This window comes from Nicotiana attenuata, unplaced genomic scaffold, assembly GCF_001879085.1.
Source record: "Nicotiana attenuata strain UT unplaced genomic scaffold, NIATTr2, whole genome shotgun sequence".
Lineage (NCBI taxonomy): Eukaryota > Viridiplantae > Streptophyta > Magnoliopsida > Solanales > Solanaceae > Nicotiana > Nicotiana attenuata.
In genome coordinates this window covers 557,385-576,373 of record NW_017670282.1, presented here as the reverse complement: position 1 = coordinate 576,373, position 18,989 = coordinate 557,385, and positions in this window count along the sequence as shown.

The window sequence follows — 18,989 nt, the reverse complement described above, 5'->3', positions numbered from 1 at the left end:
CAAATGAATGCCTATTTATAGGCAAACTTAGGGTCCAATTTCAGATTTTCACTTTACCCATTAGTCCCTATTTTAATTCTATTTTTTACCCCTTATTTTCTGACTTGTTACACAAGTAACTACACCTATTTTGTTGAAATCTGTACTAAAGCCCATTCTAGAAGGGTCTAAACCCATTACAATTCCTATTCTACCCTTACTTTATTTCAGAAATTACCAAACCTGATTAAACTACCCTTTTCCCTTCCCAAAATACCCTTAAAACACCTAGAAATTATCACCCAAATCCAGCATTCCCCTAGACCTAATTAAGGATCAGCTACATCAAAACAGTTAATGGATTCCTATAATTCTAATCAGAAAAACAAAATTAAACTAACAAAACAAACAAAAATTAAACTAACAAATTGACATCTAATAAAACAATTAGAGATCCTAATCCCAACAAGTTTGGATCATGAACGAACTAATCAAATAATAGAAAGTTCTATTACTTAAGCTATCATTTAAACATTTAACAAAATCAGATCAAGATGACAATTAAACTAGAAAATCAAAACCAAATTAACCAAGGATGATGAAGAAAAGAAAATTTAAAAACTCCTAGAATTAACCAAATCAGAATTATGCACCACTGCCACTGAAACTATCATAACAAACCATGGCTATACAAAAAATAGAACCGGGGATTGATTAAAAAGAAGAAAACAACCAACACAAAAAAACAATCGATCACTAAACCTAATTGATGAAATTGGACATGAACACGAAAACACATGCATAAAAAGACAAAAAAAAAACAAACAAAGAAAGGAAAACGTTGAAGAAAAACTTATCTAGGGTTCCGCCAGAAAACTTGAAATTGATATTCGAACCGTTCCGATCACATTTGAGCCAAGCACTCATGGGGGTCTGATAGGGGAAGACCAGGCGGTCTTGTGGTGTTAACCTGGGCTCGATTGGGTTATTTTGGATTTGGCCGAAAAATTTCAATTCAATATTCGAGACGCTCCGGCCAAATTCGAGAAACGGGGTTAGGGGGGTTTGATAGAGGAGGGTGTGACGGTCCTACGGTGTAATTTTGGTATGATTTGGGCTACCTTGGGTCATGGTCGGAAAACCTTTAGAAGAAGATTCGACGAGTTCGACGTCGATTCGAGGGAAAAGGATTGGGTATTTGGAAAGGGGATGAGAAGAGGAATTTGGGATGTTATTTTGAGAATGAACGGCGACGATGGCGTTTGCCGGCGGCGGCTCCGCCGGTGGTGCTACAGAATAGTACGATGAAGATATAGAATGTTTTTAGGGTTAATGAATTCTCGGACAGTTTTATTAAAATTGAAGGATCAATCGCGGCCGTCGGATGATGGGAAATGGACGGTCATGATTAAACGACGCCAAAACGACGTCGTTTTGAGTATGAGGCAATTGGACCGGGTGGTCCTGGGATTGGGCTTGGGTTGGTCCGGGGCTTGTTTGGATTTAATCCTTTTTGGGCTAAGGTTTTAATTGGAGATTGGCCCAATTTCCTTTTAATGGCCTTTTTTTCATTTATTCCTTTATTTGTTTTCTTGTATATTCTTTATTTTGCTTTTGTATTTTTATATTTATTTATCTCTTCTGATTTTATAACATGCTAAAACAAAACAAATTCCTAATTAAACTATTTAACTCCTAAAATTATTTAAAGCTTCATTTAAATGCAACAATTAACAATTAAAAATGCAAAGAAACTATATATATCTTTTGTTTTCCTTGAATTTTGTTCTAAAACTAATTAATACCTAGTTAATACTAAATTATGAAATTAGATCCTCCTAAATGCAAGTGCGTATTTTGGTATTTTCATATGACTTAACATGCACAAATAAAATGCAACAATTAACAGAAAATGACACCAAAAATTCACAAAAATTGTAAAAATAAGGAAAAATCATTTTTGTTTGATTTTTGGGAATAATTCATATATAAGGCAAAAATCACGTGCTCACAGGGACCCTCAAGAAGATGAAGATGTGAAAGACGCTCCACTCGAACATGAAGAAGGAGTGAAGACGACAGTTGATGCCTTAAAAGAAGTTAACCTTGGCATCGATGAAGAACCAAGACCCACCTACCTAAGTGCTTTACTAGAAGCTGATGAAGAGAGCACTTATATTGAGTTACTCAAGGAGTTCAGGGACGTCTTCGCTTGGAGTTACAAAGAGATGCCTGGCTTGGACCCTAAAGTAGCAGTCCATCACCTTGCGGTCAAAAATGGTGCTCGCCCTGTTAAACAAGCTCAAAGGCATTTTAGGCCGGACTTGGTTCCCTTGATTGAAATCGAAGTTAACAAACTCATCGAAGCTGGCTTTATTCATGAAGTTAAATACCCAACATGGGTTTCAAGTATAGTCCTTGTAAGGAAGAAAAATGGCTAGATTCGAGTGTGCGTTGACTTCAGGGATCTCAACAATGCGTGTCCAAAAGATGAATTCCCGCTTCCTATTCCAGAGCTGACGGTCGATGCTACTACTGGGTACGAGGTAATGTCATTTATGGACGGCTCATCAGGCTATAACCAAATCCGCATGGCGCCAAAAGATGAAGAGCTTACTGCATTCCGTACCCCCAAAGGTATTTATTGCTACAAGGTAATGCCTTTTGGCTTGAAGAATGCTGGCGCTACTTACCAAAGAGCTATGCAGAATATCTTTGATGACCTTCTCCACAAGAATGTCGAATGCTATGTGGATGACTTGGTGGTAAAATCAAGAAAGAGGAGCGACCACTTAAAAGACTTGAGAATGATGTTTGAGTTGCTCCGGAGGTACCAACTTAGGATGAATCCATTGAAATGCGCCTTTGGAGTTACTTCCAGAAAGTTCCTTGGTTTCATTGTCCGACATCGAGGGATCAAAATTGATCAAGCCATAGTAGATGCAATCTTGAAAATGCCTGAGCCTCGGGACATTCACGAATTGAAAAGTCTGTAGGGAAAGTTAGCGTACCTTAGGAGATTCATCTCAAACCTAGCTGGGAGGTGCCAACCATTCAGTCGCCTTATGAAGAAAGGTGTCCCTTTCAAATGGGACCAAGCGTGTAGCAATGACTTTGAGAGCATTAAATCCTACTTGATGAAGCCTCCAGTTTTAGCAGCCCCTATACTTGGAAAGCCGCTGATACTATACATTTCAGCACAAGAAAGGTCTGTTGGAGCACTATTGGCCCAAGAAAATAGTGAAGGGAAAGAAAACTCCCTCTACTACTTGAGCAGGATGATGACACCAAATGAGCTGAATTATTCGCCAATTGAAAAATTATGTTTGGCGCTAGTCTTCTCAATTCAAAAGTTGAAGCACTAATTTCAAGCTCATGTCGTTCGTTTGGTTTCTAGAGCAAATCCCATCAAGTTTGTGATGTCAAAACTTGTTCTTAGTGATCGACTAGCAAGGTGGTACCTCCAGTTTCAACAATTTGAAATCGTGTACATCCCTTAAAAGGCTATAAAAGGACAAGCGTTAGCGAACTTCTTGGCAGATCACCCTATACCTGATGATTGGGAGCTAACTGACGAACTACCTGATGAGGACGCCATGGTCATCGAAGTTCAGCCTCCATGGAAGATGTACTTTGATGGTGCTGCACATCGCGGAGGAGCTGGTGTTGGTGTAGTATTTGTCACTTCTCAAGGTGAAGTTCTTCCCTACTCTTTTACGTTGGTGCAACTCTGCTCTAACAACGTTGCTGAGTATCAAGCACTAATAGTTGGGCTCGAAATGGCTGTCGAAATGAAGCGACTGCAATTGCAAGTCTTTGGTGACTCTCAGTTAGTGGTCAATCAGCTTTTAGGTAGTTACGAGGTCAAGAAGCATGAACTACGCCCATATCATGATTACGCTAAAAAGTTAATGGGGTGGCTCGTTGATGTGACTATTCAGCATGTGCCAAGGAAAGAAAATAAGAAGGCAGATGCTTTAGCTACCCTAGCTTCATCTTTAACCCTGCCTGATCAAGCGCAAGTTACTGTCTGCCAAAAATGGTTAGTACTGCTACCAAATGAGGCTGAAGGTGAAGAAAATGAACTCAAGCATCTTGCCGCTGTTTCTGAAGTCGAGAAAGAAGAATGGAGACAACCTATTATCGACTACTTGTGCTATGGGATACTTCCAGAAAATCCGCGGAGAAGAACTGAAATCCGTCATCGTGCACCTCGCTTCCTTTACTACAAAGATACCCTATAAAGAAGATCATTCGAGGGAGTACTCTTGCGATGCTTAGGGGAAGATGAAGCACTCCAAGGTTTACAAGAAGCGCATTCTGGGGTATGTGGGTCACACCAGCCTGGACCAAAGCTCCACTTCCATATAAAAAGGATGGGATACTATTGGCCAATGATGGTAAAAGATTGCTTGGACTATGCTCGAAGATGCAAGGCTTGTCAATTCCATGCGAATTTTATTCATCAACCTCCTGAAGTGTTGCCCACGACTGTTGCATCCTGGCCGTTTGACGCTTGGGGATTGGATGTTGTTGGACCACTACCGAAGTCCTCTGGTGGGCACCTGTACATCTTGGCTGCAACTGACTACTTCTTAAAATGGGCTGAAGCTGTTGCTCTTAAGGAAGTAAAGAAGGAAAATGTTGCAAGTTTCATCCGAGTAAACATTATTTATCGCTTTGGCATTCCTCGTTACATAATAACGGATAATGGAAAGCCATCCGATAATAGGCTGATGAACAAGATTTGTGATCTCTTTGGATTCAAGCAACGTAACTCTTCGATGTACAATGCTGCCGCCAATGGTCTAACTGAGGCATTCAACAAGACTCTATGCAACTTGTTAAAGAAAGTCGTCTCCAAATCCAAACGAGATTGGAATGACCGTATGGAAGAAGCTCTATGGGCATATAGGATGACTCACCGCACGCCAACACAGGCGACTCCTTATTCACTCGTTTGTGGAGTCGAAGCCGTCTTGCCACTTGAGCGTCAAATACCTTCGTTACGACTGGCTTTTCAAGAAGGGATCACTGATGAAGAAAATGCTCGACTTCGATTAGCAGAGTTGGAAGCTCTTGATGAAAAGAGGTTGGAAGCTCAACAGAGTCTTAAATGTTATCAAGCTCGATTATCTCGCCCCTTCAATAAAAGAGTTCGCCCGAGATCCTTTCAAGTAGGAGATCAAGTCCTTGCCATACGAAGACCCATAATTACTTCCCATAACCCTGTAGGGAAGTTCACTTCAAAATGGGATGGGCCATATGTCATACAAGAAGCTTACTCAAGTGGGGCTTACAAGCTGGTTGATGCAGATGGCATGAGAATCGGCCCTATCAATGGCAAGTTTTTGAAGAAGTATTATCCTTGAAGTTGCAACGCTCCTTGACGCACGAGCCTATACTGCATGTTGCTACACTCCTGGCCCGCATGAGTCTAAACTGTGTACGGCCCCTGCAAAAAAAAATTCCGCTAGGTTGAAAACTTCGAAAGAGGCGGCCTAGGCAGAAGTTAGGACATAAAAAAAATTATCCAGTCTGAACTACGGTATGACTTGATCCTCTTCACCGAGGTACGTAGGCAGCTTAGAGTTTCGTTCTAAGTTCAGTCGCATAAGTTCAAAAGATACATATTTCCCCAATTGTTGTTCGAATGAAGTATGAAGGAATGTAAAATCAAGCTGAAACGCCATCCTCCTGTTGAACTTTGATCTCATTTGATTTAAAAGGGGCAAGCTTCCATGGTAAATTGGCGTCTTCAATGGAATGATTATAGTCTTTTAGGAGGCTACCAAGTATTTGCAATGAAGCCTGGTGATTTGTTATGCCTTTAAGTTCGCCAAACCTTCAAATTTTTGGTCTTCAAGTTGAAGTCTGCAAATCCGCCAGTCTTTAAGTTGAAGTATTCAAGCCCTCCAAGTCCATCAGCCTTCAAGTTGAAGTTTTCACGTTCTCCACCCTTCAAGTTGAGATATCTAAGCCCTCCAGGTCTCCAAGTTGAAGTCTTCAAGTTGAGGTCCTCAAACTCGTTGGTCTTCGAGTGGAAGTATTTGAGCCCTCAAAATTTTCAGATTGAAACATCAAAGTCCGCAGAATCTTCAAGTCTATCGGTCTTCAAGTTGAAGTCTGCAAAGTCCGCCGAATCTTCAAAGTTTTCCAAGTGTTCAAGTCGACTCGTCAAGTCCATAAAATCTTCGAGTTGAAGCTTTATAACTTCCCAATCTTAAGGTGGACATATAAGTCCCTTTGCACCTTAAGTCGGCCTCTTCGTGGGTTTGTCCTTAAAAGGAACTATAACTTTCCAATCTTAAGGTGGACATATGAGTCCCTTTGCACCTTAAGTTGGCCTCTCCGATAGTGGGGTCATTTTGAGAGTAATCTCTCCGATAGTCGGGTCATTTTGAGAGTAATCTCTCCGATAGTCGGGTCATTTTGAGAGTAATCTCTTCGATAGTCGGGCCACATTGAGAGTAATCTCTCCGATAGTCGGGCCACATTGAGAGTAATCTCTCCGATAATCGAGGCATATTGAGAGTAATCTCTCCGATAGTCGGGCCACATTAAGAGTATTCTCTTCAATAGTCGAGGCACATTGAGAGTAATCTCTCCGATAGTCGGGGCACATTGAGAGTAATCTCTCCGATATTTGGGCAGGGATGAATACCCATTCCCTCACACCCTAAGACCGCCTTCTTCATGCGTGGATCATCTTGTTGAACAAGAGCATACCTTTTTCTTGTTTGACCTACAAAAAAAATGACAAAGGAAGAGAAGTACAAGAAAAGAAGAAGAAAGTACCTTCGCGTTATTGCTTTCGAGTCCACAAAAATAGACCCAAGTGGCTTGCAAATTCTGTGAATTGATATTCACAACCGGAGAGCATGCATCTATATATATAGATGCCGAGGATGGGGTGCAAGGACATATTAACGATGTGGGAGTCAGTAATGCAATTTGTCTCCTAAAAGGATTAGTTAGTCATTGGCTACTTCAAGTTCAAGTGGGATTTGGAGACTATCAAACACTCCTTATTTGCTTGGTGATGTGCGGATGGCGGCATTCCTATATGAATAGGAGTCCTTGACTCTGGATGGCCACATAAAGAATTGTTATGACAAATGAAACTTTTCTTAGTACAAAGAATGGAAAAAAGTTTACGTTGTGTAGACTTAATGCAAGGAATGGAATTTAAAGTGGAGAAAAGTTTCATGAATACTTTGTCTTACGTGATGATTGATGGTTTGGTCATTATGTGTATATATACATGCCAATAGTAACATGGAAATTCTTTTCTTAGCTAGAGGAAAGTAAAGAGTCAATACGAGATAATTTTTAGAAGACAAATATGTCTATTGCGTATACTTCAGTCTTCAAAAGTTTAGACACCTTGACTAGCCTTGAAGCAGGGGCAATTGTAGGCATGTAAAATCTATTGAATTTAAATTTAATAAATAATTTGGACTATATTTTAAATATACTAGTCCAAATAAATATTATGGGCTAATATAATTGGATTAATTATATAAGACTAATATTATTGGGCTAAAGTGATGAGCCCACTTCATTAAGCCCAAGATGCCATCTTCCTAGAAGCCCAATTTGGTGCCACGTGTCAAATGACATGGCACGCCAAGTCAAGCGGAAGAGCCAATAGGATCATGCTACGTGTCAAAATGACAAGGCATGCCAAGTCAAATTAAAGGGCCAACGAAATCACGCCACTGTGCAAGTGACATGTTCCGGCCAATCAAAGGCGGTCATGTTATACTTCAATTTGATTGGTCGGAAAGAGTTTGTTATTATCATAACTCTTCCCTTCCACAACTATAAATAGGGGTCTTCATAACTCAGAAAAGATACCAGAAGTTATAACAAGAAGCAAGAGAGAGCTCGTGGATCAAACACCGCAAATTCCTCCACAAGTTTCAAGCTTCAAGCAATCAAGTTCAAGTTCAACAAATCAAGTTCGAGATCAAGAACAAAGTCAAATCAAATACAAGGCGTTCAAGATCAAGGCTACTTGTTCGTGATACAATTCGTGGCAACAATCAAAGTGTTCGCGACGGATAAATCAAATTCAAATTCAAGATCAAGCTCAAAGGCCCTTGATTTATATTAGAAAAGTAGAATCAGAGGAATCATAGAGATTGTAACACTCAAATATTCTAAATAAAATACTACGATTGTTGCGATATTTTCGGTCTTGATTTTATTTTGTCGATCCAAATTTATTGTCTACAATTCTATAAGCAATATAGGCATTTAGAAAACAATCAATTTATTTTATTTGATTGAGTATATCAATTAAACAGTTATCTTCTAATTGTACTATTTTTCTTAATACTTTTAATTCACAAAATAAATTTAAACCATTAATATCGGATTAATTATTATGCTTTAAGGAACATTCAAGATTAAGGTAATGTTTTTTCAAATTTTCATCATCTAGTGATCTTAGTTTTTATGCGAAGAGAAAATCAAAGATATTTTAATGCTTCGTATTGTTTATATTGTTCAAATCTATTTTGAAGTGAAATGCTAGCCTTATACTATGTATAAAAAAATAATCAACTCTAAAGGAAACTTCGAGAGGTTTTGAGATTTCATTATCAACATTCTCATGAAATTGCTCTTCCTATATATCACACGTTTCTTACGAAATTCGAATTCGATATTCGTTTCAAATGCAATTTCCTTGAGAGAAATCATAGCAGTTGCAAATCTCTTCTCTCTATATTGTTAAAGAAGGAAATCAAACTGTTTCACACACAACTTTTTTTTAAAAGTTATATATAGCTTATTAGGTGTAACAAAAAAAAGGATCCCCATAAATATGGGACCTAAAGAAGTTGTTTCACCTGCTTTAGGGATGGGCCGCCCCTGTATATAGTCACGTGCATGTCTACATGATTTTAACTAATCTATTATTAGTATATGATTGTAATAGGCTAACTTGTCTCCTTTTTTATTTTTAGTTTTCAAAAAATAACATTAGCAACACAGTGGAAATATGAATATTTCATGCCCACTTTTTTTTTTAGTCTATTTAAAAAATAATAACACTTTTTTCATTTGAAATTAATTTAATTTAGAACTTCTCATTTCACTCTTAATGATATGTTATAATCACAAAAATATGATAACGTGCTTAGAATCAAATATTTTCACATAAGACAAAACGTAAATCATAATAAATTACATTGATCAATCTTTATATCGATCTTTGTTGATGCCATCTCAAACTTGACAATATATGGAGGCAATGGATAAGGCAACTTCTCTCGGAAAAGCATGGCCAAAATTACCTAATATAAGCCTTTTATTTGTTTCATAAAAAAGAAAGCTTCATTTAATTTTCCACCTTCTGCAAAACTCGTTTTCGAATTTCTCACTATCTTTTCTTTTTTAATGTTCTTAAAAAGCTAGACTTCCAATTATATATGATATACATTTGACAATTGTTTGCCCTCAAAATGAGATAACAATTAAATTTGTTAGTGGTTTTAAGGATACATGGATTAACTTGACACAAAGTGATGAATTGAATTGCAATTGAAATTAACAGTGATAAAATAAATTCAAACCATACGAATTGAACAGTTACAACCTTGGGAGGTTAGGCACCCTTGAACTGGATGAACTTCGATCGGTATCAGGACACAGATAAAATAAGAGTTTAATGAGAAAAATAATATATTGCTTTGGAATGCGTGTTACAATGTGCTTTACAAATGATCAGACCCCTTTTATATAGCAGAGGAGTCCTACATTAGATACAATTCTATAAAAAGGTAAAAATCTCCCGATTTACTGATTTTTCGGTTCCTCATTGATACGTGCCGAGATTCCCGCTGCAAGATCCGACCGGTTACAGATATTTCTGCCTTCTGTTGGTTACACTGACAATGTTACCTCGAGCTCGTTCGGATTCAAGGTTGATTCCGGGATCACGGACTCAATATTCTTGAGGACGGGTATTCCGATCTCGGGTTCTAGCCCGGTGGGACCGAGGGTCGATCTTCGGTTTGTCATGTTTCGAGCCCCATCTACCATGTTGTAGACGAGCCCTGTTTATACCATATACAGATAGTCCCCTCGTTTTTCGGAGAGTTAATGACGAGAAACGACATGAGCTTCCGATTTTTACCTCGATATCATGTGACAGAAACGACAATATAAACAAATCGTCACGTCAGTCAAGTCTTAATGGCATTAAATGCCTGTCAGTTGTTGGTCGGCCACTTCCTGGATGCGAACTGTCGTTTGAAATCTATAAGTACCCCCAGCTTCCTTGATTCAAACTTTACATTCAAACCTTCTATCCTTGCTCTTTAGAAATTTCGCTATTTTATGGCACTTTGTATTCTGATTTATTGAGATCATTTGTGAAAACTTTGTTTGTCTCCACCATAAATCATCAAGTATACTGCTATAACTTCCTCCTTTTCTCCCTTTTCCCTCTATTTTAAAAGAAATGGTCAAAAATTGTTCCTAAAAAAGAAACTCCTTCTACATCACGGCCGGCTGCCAAGGAGACCGTTCCATGTACTGCCGTCGAGGAACCAGCGGCGGAACACCTTCTGAGCACGTTCATCCTTGGTGGGTGCTCGATGACCTCTGATTTTAAGGTTGAAAAACCTTCATCCGTACCGGGCCGGTGTGAGATGGTTTCGAGGTACATCTGCTCAATTACCGAAGATATTCTCCCCATGCTCAAAAAGGATTGCAACTGTGTTGGCAAGGACGTGGTGGTTCCCGGGCCCGATGAAGATATCACCACCCACGCCGAGGGATACTTAAGTGTTTATACTTATCCCTTTATGTTGGGCCCGTTAGACCCGTCCATCATCGACTTTTGCAAAAGGTACGAGGTGTTCCTGGGTGAAGATTCACCCTTCGTTCTGAAGGATCGTCATTGTTCTCCGGTTCTTCGTGAACAAGATCGACGGATGCTTGTTTACCATTGACCATCTTATGCGCCTATATAGTCTCCGACTCTTTCGGGGGGCACTGATTAAACTTGCGCGTCGGGCTAGTAAAGCTCCATTCTCGAGCATCGATGAAGATCGGGATCGATGTTGCCTAGACCGATTTGTCCGAGTGAGGACCTCGGACCTGATCCCAACCGAGTACATGCTGTTCCCCGAGAAATAGAACACAAAACGTAAGTAAAGTTTCATTTTTTCCAAAATTTTATTTTTTACTCTATTTTCCTTCTTTGTTATCGGTGTTTGGTGGCGATGCAGCTGTTGCTCGGGTCCCAAACGCAGTCCCTCAACTCAAGGAGTGGGTCAAGGGCATTTTCTCTCAAAAGCCATATTTCGAGCGCACATGGCGCGAACTTCAAAAAGCCGGTGGGAGGCCCGTTCTCACGGTGAGATTCCTTTCCCGAGTGAATAACACTTGGTTTTATTTTGTGTCGCTGAGTTCTTACTCGTTTCGTTTCCCTTTGCAGGTCTTTCCAAGGATTTCGCAATGAGTCCTCCATCTGGTGACGAGGATTGCCCCACCGAGTCCCCTGCTCCGAGACAAGGTGAGGAGAAGAAGAGAAAAAGGGCTCTAAGTTCTCCGAACTCGAAGAAGAAAAAACCCAGGAGGAGGCTGGTGCGCAAATCCAAAGAAAGCACCAGTTCCCGAGCGGCATCATCGGACTCTCTCCATCGCATGCGGGATGAATCCGAAGAAGAAGAAGAAGAAGCTTCTAAATTGTGTCCCCCGTGCGGCAGTAGTTCGAGGGAAAAGGATCCTCCGAACCAATGAGAGGCGAGACTGAATTGCCTCAACTCAGGGAGGACGATGAGGGGGCCGTGGCTGAGGCTTCCGAACCAGAGGGAGGCGAGACTGTTTTGCCTCAAATTAGGGAGGCTGACAAGGAGGCCGTGGCCGATGCTTCCCAGGCAATGGGCAATGCCCCTAAGGACGTACTCGATGTGATAGACCTCTCCGAGTCGCCTTCCTTAACTTAGTCCATGTTCAACGAGGCCCAGATGCTAAAAGGACGCCCCAACGAGGGGCCCCAAGGGGTGGTAGACCCCTTTCACAACTTTTTTAATGGCGTAGACTCTACCACCACGGAGGACGTCACTGGGTTGGGTGACTTACCGGTGACAAGGAAGAGTCCATCTTTGGGGACACGCGGGCCTTCCTCAAGTCCGATACTAGTCAACCGATTCCCAGCCCCGAGTGTGAATCCTGACCGGAAGCCGTCGATCATCATGTCCATTACGGAAGATGCCCAGGTTCTTTCTGCCCCTGTAAGGGTGGCCAGTTACCTTCGGTGCTTGGTTACCGAGGAAGACCAAGCCAAAAGGAACGAGGTGGAAGCGCCCTTCCTATTCAATGAAGCTCAACAGGCGTTAAATCGGGTAACTTTACATACCTCTATCTAATTTGTACTTAGATTAATTTATAAATGATCATAACCTTTTCCTTTATGTTTGTAGGCCTCGGTGCTTCATCTGAGACTTTTCTCTGGTATCGGGAAAAGTTAAACCAATATGAGGCCGAGATTCGAGGGCTTACTAAGAAGAGAGATGCTTACAAACTTCTCAGCGAGCAACGTCAAGTGGAGGCTAAGAGCCTCCGAACTGAGCTAGAGGTGATTCGAAAGGAGCATGCCGACCTGATCGAGCTGGTAAGAAGAGTATTTGAGGTAGGTGACGATGAGTCAGACACTGTGACTAACGGTTCGAACCAGCAGGTCCAACAAAAGCTTGATCTGATCAAGCAGCTCCGGGCAGAGGTGGATACGGTAAAGGCTGAGGCCGAAGAATGGAAAAGCAACATGGACCGCCTGGACTCAGAAAAAGAGACTGCCCGGTCACAATTGGATTCGGGTGAGGTCCAGCTTTGAGCTGTAAAGGAAAGGGCCTTGGTACATGCCGAAAAGATTGAGGAGCTTCAGTCTCAGCTGAGTTCGGCCGTCTCCGATCAAGAAAATCTGGCCAAGGAGCTTGAAACGGCCAAGTCGGAGGCCGAGGTGGTTAAAGTCGATGCCAATGAGATGGTGGCCATTTATAAGGCCGATGCCGAGGCGGCTCAGGTTCGAGCAAAGGATATCATCGAGCACGCGAAGCGACAATCTCGAAGGAAGGCCCTAGAGGAAATTCATACTTGGGGTTTCTACTTATCGGCTGAGATTGAGAGTGCCAAGGAACTTGAAGTCGAGGACAAAAAATTGGCCTATCTTGAAGATTCTGAAGATTTGGGCGAGTTGAGGGTGGAGGAAACCACGAAGGTGATGATGCGGCCCCCGGCGAAGACTAGGCCACTTAGGCTCTTTTCAGATGTTTTTGTTTTTTGCCTTTTGTATTACCCTTTTGTTGAGGCCGTCTGGCCTTTGTAAAAGTTTTCATCGGGGCTATTTGGCCCTTGTATTAAGGATTTTTGATATATATAAGGCTTTTCCCTTCAACAACTTCTGAATTTCCCTTTACTTTATTATTTATATTTTCAAAGATTGAAATTCCTTAGCATGAAATAGTTAGGTTACGTTCGGAGGTTCGAACAAGCCTCGCCTTTAACATTATCTTGTTTAAGGCATCGTGGGGGTTCGGTATAACCGAAAACTTTTCCCCGAAGTACAAAGTACTTTTATTTATAGTTTGTCGGCGGTAGCCTTTAGAACTGATTAATAAATTTTGAAGGCCTTATTTTTTGTTACGGATTTCGGATGTCTCTAAGCCGTTTTAATATGGCCGTAGCCTATTTAGTTCGGGTGCTGACCGGTGGGATTGTTACCCCGAGTTATCCGGACTTGCCTAAGATAACAGTCCCCGAATGGGGATGGCCGTAGCCTTAAAAATTCGGGCGTTGCCTAATAGGTCTTGTGCCCCCGAACTCTGATAGCTCGGACCATCCGAGTTTGTCTTCGGACAACAGTCCCCCAATGAGAGTGATTATTTGACCTCCTATTAGGGTGGCCCTTGGGCTCGATACTTTTAGGGGATCGGATGTAGGGAATTCCTTAAGAAATGTAAGAAAAGTTTTAAGGGACGAGGTATTTATCTGCAAGGAAGAGACTTCTTTTGATTCTGGTGCATAATAGTTATACACGAGTACAAGCTTTATGTCAAGGCTCGAGCAGTCTATGCGGGCGCGGTTCATTTGACCGTTTTGCCCTTACAATAAATCCTATCAATCGAGCCGAGATCATTCAATCACGAAGTTTCTTTCCTCGCTAAAGTCGATACAGAGGTCAATGCCCCCAATATTCGAGGTTGATCATAGAGAGAAGGCTCAGATACTGTTGATGTGATCTTTGACACCGATTATAACCGGCCTTTGATTCTAATTTAGCACGATCCATTGTCTCCTCGTTAAAAACCTTGCCAGACAACCCATTTTGGACAAAACCAGTTCAAGGGAAAAAGAGTGCAACGCGTGCTTTCAGACCTAAAAATTTATGTCGCTCCTTGTTGGTTACCTGCAAGTGTTAGTTCAAAATGTAAATGAAAGAAACGAATGGGGTCGTACCTTAGCAGTAATATTGTTTCAAGTGAGTTATATTCTAGTTGTTCGGTAGTTGCTCGCCGTTCTTTGTTCCAAGTTTGTTGGATCCCTTTCCGGTGATCTCGATAATTCTATATGGTCCTTCCCAATTCTGCCCCATCGTTCCTTCGTTCGGATTTTGGGTGCTTAGTGTGACCTTCCTGAATACTAAGTCCCCGACATTCAAGTATCGAAGGTTGGCCCTTCAGTTGTAATACCTCTCGATTCGTTTTTTTTTGGGCGGCCAACCGAACAAGGGTGGCTTCGTGCCTCTTGTCTAGTAGCTCAAGGCTAGTATTCACGGCCTCGTCATTCGTTTCTTTGGTCGCGTATCAGAACCTGAGACTTGGTTCTACGACTTCAACCGGTATTAGGGCTTCGGCCCCGTAGACCAGCGAAAATAGGGTGGCCCCGGTGCTGGATTTTGAGGTCGTACAGTATGCCCATAAGACTTCGGGCAGGATTTCCTTCCATTTATCTTTGGCATCGGTTAACCTCTTTTTGAGGTTTTGGATTATGGTCTTGTTGGTGGATTTTGCTTGTCCGTTTCCACTAGGGTGGTAGGGTGTTGATAGGATCCTTTTGATCTTGTGGTCTTCAAGGAATTTTGTTACTTTACTACAGATAAATTGTTTACCATTATCGCACACGATCTCGGCCGGCTTTCCGAACCAACATATGATAATGAAATCGATGACTTCCTTCTCCCTGACCTTCTCGTATGCTTGGGCTTCCACCCACTTAGAAAAATAGTCAGTCATAAACAATATAAATTGAGCCTTACCGGGTGCCCATGGAAGGGGGCCGACGATGTCCATTCCCCACTTCATGAACGGACATGTGACAAAACCGAATGCAGCAACTCCCCCGGTTGATGAATCTTCGGATCCTCTCTTTGGCACCCATCGCATTTTCACACGAACTCCTTTGCGTGCTTTTCTATGTCGATCCGATAGTAACAGGCTCTGATTACCTTTCGAATTAATGACTCGGCGCCTGAATGATTTTCGCAGGTGCCCTCATGAACTTCCCTCAGGATGTACTCTGTATCTCCCGGTCCTAGACATATCGCTAGTGGGCCATCGAACGTTCTTCTAAGCAAGGTTCCGTCTTGGAACAAGCTAAATCGGGATGCCTTCGTACGCAGGGTCCTCAATTCTTCGGATCCGATGGTAGTTTTCCAGTCTTAAGATATTCTACATATTTGTTTCTGCAATCCCAAGTCAAGTTTGTAGAGTTTATCTCGGCATGACCTCCTTCCACCACCGATCTCATTAGTTGCACGACTGCCCCTGTGTCGATCGATGACCCTAAGTTAGCAAGGGCATCGGCCTCGCTATTTTGATCTCAAGGTACGTGTTGTAAAGTCCACTCCTTGAAGCGATTGCAATTTATCCAGGTACCTTTGCATTCATTATTCTCTGACCTCGAAGTCCCATTAACTTGGTTTACCACGAGAAGGGAGTCGCACTTAGCTTCGATCACCTCCGCCCCAAGCTTTTGGCTAGTTCGAGACCTGCAATCATGGCCTCATATTCGGCCTCGTTGTTAGTCAATTTCACAGTCCTGATAGATTGTTTAACTACACTATCTGTTGGTAGCTTCAATATGATACCAAGTCCGGACCCTTTAGCGTTCGAGGCATTATCCGTAAAGAGGGTCCAGATTCCCGAAGACATCCCCGAGTTTACCAACAACTCTCATTTGACCTCGGGTATTATGGATGGCATAAATTTGGCCACGAAATTTGCCAAAATTTAAGATTTAATGGTTGTCCGGGGTTGATATTCAATATCGTACCCTCTGATTTCCACGGACCATTTGGCCAATCGTCCCGAGAGTTCGGGTTTATGCATAATATTTCGCAATGCGTAAGTTGTCATAATACATATAGGATGGCACTGAAAATATGGTTTCAATTTCCTAGAGGCGCTTAGCAAAGCGAGCACCAATTTTTCTAAGTGAGGGTACCTAGTTTCAGCCTCACCTAGAGTCCTGCTAACATAGTATATTGGAAATTTCATATCTTCCTCCTCCCGGACCAGCACTCCACTTACCGCTATCACTGATACTGCCAATTACAGGTATAGTCGTTCGTCTGCCTTCGGTGTGTGAAGTAGTGGTGGGCTCGATAGATATTTCTTGAGTCCTCCAAGGCCCGTTGGCATTTCAGGGTCCACGAGAATTTGTTCTTTTTCTTTAGTAGCGAGAAGAATCGGTGGCTCTTATCGGAGGACCTCGAAACGAATCGCCCCAGGGCGGCTATGCGTCCGTTTAATCTTTGCATAGCCTTCACATTGTCCACAACCGCGATATCTTCGATGGATTTGATATTGTCGGGGTTGATCTCGATTCCCCGATTGGATACCATGAACCCGAGGAATTTACCTGATCCGACTCTAAATGCACATTTCTCCGGGTTCAGCTCCATATTGTACTTCTTCAATTTGCTGAAGGTCGCCTGTCAATTTTTTAAATGGTCCTCTGCTCACGGGAACTTAACCAACATATCATCAATGTAAACTTCCATCGATTTCCCCATTTGTTCTTCGAACATCCTGTTTACTAGGCATTGATAAGTTGCACTGGCGTTTTCTAATCCGAATGGCATCACGTTATAACAATATGTGCCATATTTGGTGATGAAGGAGGTTTTCTCCTGATCATCCGAGTTCATCCGTATTTGGTTGTACCCGGAATAGGCGTCGAGAAAACTGAGGATCTCATGGGCGGCCATGGCATTTATCATGCGATCGAAGCTAGGCAAAGCGAAAGAGTCCTTAGGACACGCCTTATTCAAATCCTTATAGTCTACACAAATTCTTAATTTGTTCCCTTTTTGGGGACTACTACTACATTTGCTAACCAGTCTGGGTATTTAACCTCCCGAATGGACCCTATTTTGAGGAGTTTAGATACCTCATCTTTGATGAAAGCATGTTTGAACTCGGACTGGGGTCTCCTCTTCTGCTTGACCGGATGCTCGGGTCCAGACATAGCTTGTGATTGGTTATCTTCGGTGGGTTCCCTGTCATATCAAGATGGGACCAAGCAAAACAATCTGTGTTAGCTATAAGAAATTGAATGAGTTTTTTTCCTGAGCTCGGGAGTTAACCATGTGCCCAGGTATACCTTCCGATCGGGCAGATGCTCGTTCAATATGACATGTTCCAGCTCTTCGACCGTTGATTTAGTAGCGTCATAATCGTCGGGGACTATAAAAGATCTAGTAACCCTGTAATCATCATCTTCATCAGTCCCCTGTTTATCCGGTTGGGTCGTGGCCGGTGTCGGTAATTGCTATTTAGTCTCTTGCTTTGTACCTGAACTTGGTTCTTTTCATACTAACTTCTTACGACTCAGCTCTATGGCACGATCTGGAAACAAAAGAAGGGTAACATTTCCTAAATACCCTATAGCCTCTCAATTATAAATGTGGCGCGCAACACAACCATAAGTGAGACTCTACTAGGCACGGCTTTGTAGACTCCATAGGACACGATAGTACGGTAGTAGCATCTAAATGTGCAAATGTCGTAGCAGGATCAAGGTCAGTCAAATCGTCTGCGGGTACATAAACTGCTTGACCCGCTATGATACCACTTTGGCATGCCCCAAACCGAGGAGTCGTGGTTGGCACCCGGTGCCAAACTGGCCCGAGCGAACCACTCTGTAACTCATTCATTCCTTTTGTAACTATCATCGGCCAATATGGCCACAACTCGTAATGTACAATTGTAAGTGGGCGAATGTTATATCAATGAACCATCTTTCAAAAAACATGAATACATATGGGCCGTCAAGGCCCCTGACATTGACATATTGTACATAATAAACCTGTGTCTACAAAGCCTCTAAGATTATTTGACATAAATGAGACAGGGTACCGACTGTCGACGCCCCATTTTTCTCACGAAATCGGGTTTACGACATTTGGGAGGACAACTCTATTCCCTTTTGGGATTTGGGTTTTTGGAATTGAAGAGTCGTCACCTAATGATTAAGTGCATTAGGACACTAAGGGTTTTTGAGTTGGAAAACCAGAGTTCGGGTAAGGGCAAGAAATTATATCGAGGGGATGTGTTAGGCACTCCTCAAGATCCACTAGTGTGGTTCCCGGCCATGTTATACTGTGACTTCACATAATCAAGTAGGCAATTAAGGGCTCAAATAGAAAGGGTTCATATACAATATTGCAAGTAAGTCGAAACTTGAGTAAAGGTAAAGTGGGCAGGAATTTTATGATATCCATATCTACCCTTCCCACCCCGTTAAGGTATTAAAGCGCGGATTGGTCTCGGTTACTATTGCATGCTATTACCCGTCCCATTCCTATCAGTCCCGGAGGCACTTAGGACTACTAGTCCTAAAGGGTTTAGGCTGATTAGTTTTAAAGGATAAAAATCTAAGGCGACATGCAAAAACACATACTGCATGTTGGGGGGAGCAATGTAAACATATAAAGGCTCATGTATACCTCCTCAAACAAACACATAAATAGCATGACTTAAACACAATTA